Consider the following 6,000-nt stretch of genomic DNA (forward strand, 5'->3'; position numbering starts at 1 on the left):
TTTAAAAGAAATAGGCTTTTTCTTTTAAGCCTTAGTTTGCAAACTTGTAAACATGCATTTTATAACAAAGGAAGCAATTTTGCTGAATTTGCCAAAATATACTGATCTGTAGTTTATCTGTGTTATCAACACATGTGATTGGCGATATTATTAGGACAAATTGATCACTTTTCGCATTTTCCTTTCCCAAATAGGGAATACGCACACACAAACACATGCATACCCATGTACACACACACACACACACATAAAAACTCTGTAAAAGCAGGCTTGCCGAACTCCTTGATAACCAAAGAATCCTAAAGTTTTTATGTAAAGGGTTAATTACTATTATAAAATTATCCAAATAGGGAAATATAGAACCTATGAGGGTTATTTAAGAAGGATGAGAAATGGAGAAAATGAAGAAAGCTATCCAAGCACTGTCTGCTTCAAAGAGAGAAGCTTAGTGTTAAGTATTACTTTAGCTTTTGTTATTAATATTTTTAAACCTAGTTAATTCTTACAAGAGTTTTAGCTAAGTGCCTTTTATTTCACTTTAGATTCTAAGCGCCTCAAAAGCTATGACTCAAATTACCTAATATATATTTATATGTAACACACATTTTACCAACAATTGCACAAAGCAGAGAGGTCACCATAAATCCATAATAAAATGTGAATTACATATACAAATACTTATATGTGATTCAGAAAGACACCTCCTTACAAAGATGGCCAAGTTATTTTCCAACAAATAAGTTCATTAGCAATTTAAAAAAATCACACCTAGGGCCTCCCCTGGTGGCACAGAGGTTGAGCACTGGGCTGTGAAGCTGCCTGCAGCCTCCGCAGCGCAGGTTCAATCCCCGGCCACCAGCGAGGGTCCCACATGGCACAGCAGACCTCTCCTGCCTGCCCACTGCTCCCCTCAGCAGTGTATTTCGTCAGTCTGCCTGTTCTGCTCCCCACTCTGGCTCTGGTGAATTCTCTCACCCTCCCACGATTCTGACTGTACCCAGTGCTTATATAAATAAATAAATCTTTGAAAAAAAATTAAAAAAAAATCACACCTGAAAGATAAGCTGGGGTCCAAACCAGTAAAGTTAAATAAAAAAGGATCAAAGAATTGAACTCCGCTCCTCAGGAATCCAGTCTGGCACCTTTCCTGACTGCACAAATATGCTTTCCCAATGGAGAATCCATCATCAGAGGCACTTAGAGTGTTTCCCCCCAGATATTTAAGAAGTTATGCCACCACAAAACTGATCTTCATATCATTTATTCAAACCTTATTTTTAAAGATTTATTTTCATTTATTTTTGCATACTAGAACTGGGGTGCAGGCCAGAGGTGCAGGGGATAAGAGGATCACCAGAGACAGAGTGGGGAACAGAACAGGCAGACTGACTGAAATACACTGCTGAGGGGAGCAGCGGGAGAGACAGGAGAGGTCTGCTGCACCATGTGGGTAGCTCCCTGACTGGGGATTGGACTCATTCTGCAGTGGTTGGCAATCGCTTGATAGTGCTGAGACTTTAACCCCTGCACCACCAGGAAAACCCTCAAAATTTATTTTTAAAAAATGAAAGGGGTGAAGCAGGAAGCATCACTTAGGCTATCAGTAGTTACTAACTGAGAGCAGGACTCGCTCTTGTCAGAATTAATCCAAGTTCTATAGCTTGGGGGTTACACGACCTGCCAGTTTTGCAACTCTGAAAGAAAAACTTCCTTGAGTTGTATCAATTTCTCCTTAATGAACCCCTTTATTTTGCAGACTCCTAAATTTCAGTAAATATATTGGAAGAATCCTGACTTAAAATACATTGCCTTAGGAGAAACAAGAATGGAAAGTAAGAGAGTATTTTTATTTCAATCACTGGCATAAGAGAGCTGTCTGGGCTAACTGGTCTCAGCTGGGTCGTTAGTAATAACTTTGAATCCATTTGGGCTGAATTATAAGGATGACCTAATGATTAATGAACTGCTAATAAAACATAACTTTGAAAGGTCTTCAGCACTTGAAGTTAGAATCAGCAAGAGGATTAGGAAATTTCTGATATCCCAAATGGGCTTTATACAAGAAATCGAGAATAGTTTTATAAAATGTTTGGTCTCCATTAGAAGCAAAAACTATTGTGAAACTTTTTAAAGAGCTATTAAAATTCAGTGATAAGTTTGCATCTCGTGGAAAAGAGTGATGTCTCTTTTGTATTGAGAGTCGCCTTAGGAAGTGAATTCACGTCCTTATCCTGTACTAGAACATGTTTTTGAAAATGCGGTGTTAAGGAACAAAAGGACAAGCCAGTATCGTCTTCCTTGGATGCTAAATTGTATCATAATGTTCCCTTCTTCTGTTAAATAATACTATTTCCTACCTAGTGCTTTCATACTTAAAGGTTTATTCCCATTATTTCATCTGATCTTCTCAAGAGCCCAAAGAGATGGGTAGATTTGTATCAGCAGCATTTATTAGAGTATTGAACACAAACACTTGCATAGCTCCTCTCCCTGCAATTCTTATTTTCTCAGTCCTTTGAGGTTTTTTACCCCTCGAAATAGCAGCTTTCTCTGTGAAACACTCTCCCTTGACACTGCTGAAAATCATAAATCACCCCACACCTCACTGCTTTTTCTTTTTTCTTTTGCTTCTTTGCACTTGTCATTCAAATACATGTTTTCTTTTTGAAAAGGTTGTTCATTCCACTCCCCGCTTAGCATACAGAGCAAAAGGGGTCCCCACCCCACATCTGCGTGTGTTGCTGTATCTCCAGCACCAAGGAAAAGCTCCAGTACATAATAGGTGGGATATAAGCATTCCTTCAGGGAGTGGAATCAGAGTCCTCTGTGGACTTATTTCTTCCTCTGTGAAATGCCATAAAAGCTCCTATCACTTAGGTTGTTAAAAGGATTAAATCAGCTAAAGCATGCAAAGTGCTTAGCACAGTAATGAGCATGCAATAAGTGCCCGATAAACATGCAAAAAACACACAATAAACATGCAAGATAAGCCATGATTACCTCTGTTTTTGAGATAAGCAAACTGAGCTTCAGAGATGTTAAGTGACTTTTCTAAATCATACAGCAAGTCTTTAATGGGATCTGACAAGGATCTGGCTTGACATCCATTCCAGGAAGTTTTTTTTTTTTTAAGATTTATTTATTTATACAAGAACTCGGGTACAGGCCAGATGTGCAGGAGGGTGAGAGAATTCACCAGAGACAGAGCGGGAAACAGAACAGGCAGACAGACTGAAAACACTGCTGAGGGGAGCAGCGGGTGAGGCAGGAGAGGTCTGCTGCGCCATGTGGGTATCTTCCTGGCCGGCCAGGAATTGAACCCACACTGCAGAGGCTGTGGACAGCTTCACAGCGCTGCGCTCAACCCGCTGCATCACCGGGAGGCCCTCCAGGAAGTTTTTTAAGCAGAGATTATTCAATATCACAGTGTTATCTTCTGCATAACGAACTCACTGAAAAAATGTTTTTGCATGAAATCCCTCATAAAAAAAAGAGCAACCACTTATTCAGTGTCCACTGTCAGCCAGACATTTTGCTTTCATAAATCTTTTGTTAATACCCATTAACAGGGCCTCCCTGGTGGTGCAAGGGGTTAAGTCGCAACATATGAAGCTATCCACAGCCACTGCAGCACAAGTTCGATCCCCGGCCAGGAAGCAACCCCCATGGTGCAGCAGACCTCTCCTCTCAGTCAATCTGCCTGTCCTATTCCCCCTCTGTCTCTGGTGAATCCTCTCACCCCCCACACTTCTGGCCTGTACTCCAGTTCTTACATGCATAAATAAATAAATCTTGAAAAAAAAATACTCATTAACAAATGACCCCGAGTTCAGTTCTATCTTTATTCTAATGCTATTGATAAACACACACACACACACACATACAAAACTGCAGCCAAGAGATTCTAAGCAACTGGACCAAGACCTCACCTAGAAAGAAACAGAACTTGGTCCTCAGGTACTGCACCCCAGAGCACTACTGCTGACTTCCCTCCCTGCCAACCGCACCCAAGCTCTCCAGCTTAGACCACGGCTCTCCATCCCTGCACAGATCTTTCAGAGTCCACCTCAGATTGATTGTAAGGGGCTCTGGTTCAGAGTGATTTGTGGGAAAACAGAATAGTTTTGTATAACCAGAACCTCCCCCCAAGTGATTCACAGGAAGGATCTAGCAAAATAACAGGAATGTGCAAAGGGGGAGGAAGTGTTGTGTTCAAAGAGCATAGGAGGCTCTGAATTCTCTCTTTGTGTGTAAAAGCTTCTATTCATTGGGATGCAAGAGAAAAAAATCCTCTTCACTCTCTGTGCTTTGAAAGGTTTACATCATTGCTTCTCACATTCCAGTAATTCAACAGAAACAGCTGTTCTGCTGTCCTGGGCAGGAAGCCATGCACTGCATTCCGGAGAACATGCCCCATGCCATTATTATATATTAATTAACACTACATTAATGTTATATAACATTAATATATAACACTATTATATATTAATTAACACTCCTTATAATAAATTAATAATCCCCAAAGAGTAAGATGACAAATCATTTACTTTGTCTTTCTCCAAACAAAAGCAATAACCTGATTATATATCCCGACCCTCTAAGTGAACTGCTATGTTATTGGCTCCATTTTACAAATAAATTCATCAAGTATCCTTTCTTGTCTCTTGGTAGCATATAGACCAGAATTACTTTATCATTAAAATGACTTTGTAAGGAAAAGCAAAGGATTTCTTTGATTCAGGGGCTCAATACAACACACACAAACAAAAAAATTCAAGACACTGAAAATGGGAATACCTTGCAAGTAGAAAGTTGATTTTTAAATGATCAATCTTTGTTTTTAATTGGTACGGATAGTGTCAATCCAGTTAGCAGGTCTTCTGAGTCACAAGATTCATCTACCTTTAATGTAATCAACAGCATCCAATCTCTGACATCTGTTCCTTATCTGCATAGTTGCACATATGTACTAGATGTGTATTGAGGAACAAGTCACTATTTTCCTGGGCATTTATTATGATGTAGGTCCATTACTCAAATTTTAAATTAGTGGCGTAACGCTTGTAGAAAGCAGAAAAATGGGAGTTTTCTTCCTAAAACAGAATGAAATTTTGTTGAATAACATAACTTTCTATTCCCAAATTTTTATGAAAAAAAAATGACTGACGGTCTGTTCACAAATATTCTACCTCTTAATTTATTTTTAAGACTGAATTCATTCCTTAAAATGAATGAATTTTAAGGAAAGGAGCAAAGGAGCTGTATTTACTCAATCATCGAAAATAAGTACGAGTTTCTTCAGGAATAATTTGTGTGTTTTTGTTTTAACCTGATTTACTTTTGTCACGGAAATCAAAGACTGTCCTAGATGAAAAAACAATATGTAACGGAAAATTTCCTGCTTGGAAGAATTCACCTTTATATACCCAGAGCAGACTTTTGATACAAAAGGTGTGCTCACAACTTTACTTGCAAGTGTGGTTAATGTAACATGTTCTCTGTATATCTACTTCACACTACATGTGTTGCGATAGAGAACGGATAAGAACTGATAATGAAATATTGAGAAATACAAAATATTTTTAGCGGGATTGTTAAAATTTTTAACTTACTGGCAGTAAATTATTAAGCATCTCTTTTTATATAGACTCTTCAAGTACATACATCTTCATATATAAATAGGTACAAATATCTTTCATTGCTACCTTAAGTAAAAAAGCTTTGAGAGCTTACCATAAATGCCTCAGGAAGTTTCATAATTGTTTCCTTCAATTGTTAGCTTGGGGAGATAAAGCTTCGCCTTGGATTTATGTGTCAAAATAGATGATAAGGGGCCTTCCTGGTGGCCCAAGGGGTTAAGACACAACCTATGGGGCCTCCCCTGGTGGCGCAGGCAGTTGAACACAGCACTGTGAAGCTGTCCGCAGCCTCTGCAGTGCCGGTTCGATCCTGGCCGGCCAGCAAGGGTCCCACAGAGCACAGCAGACCTCTCCTGTCTCG

This window comes from Talpa occidentalis, unplaced genomic scaffold (genome assembly GCF_014898055.3).
Source record: "Talpa occidentalis isolate TD23 unplaced genomic scaffold, MPIMG_talOcc4v2.1 talOcc4.13, whole genome shotgun sequence".
Lineage (NCBI taxonomy): Eukaryota > Metazoa > Chordata > Mammalia > Eulipotyphla > Talpidae > Talpa > Talpa occidentalis.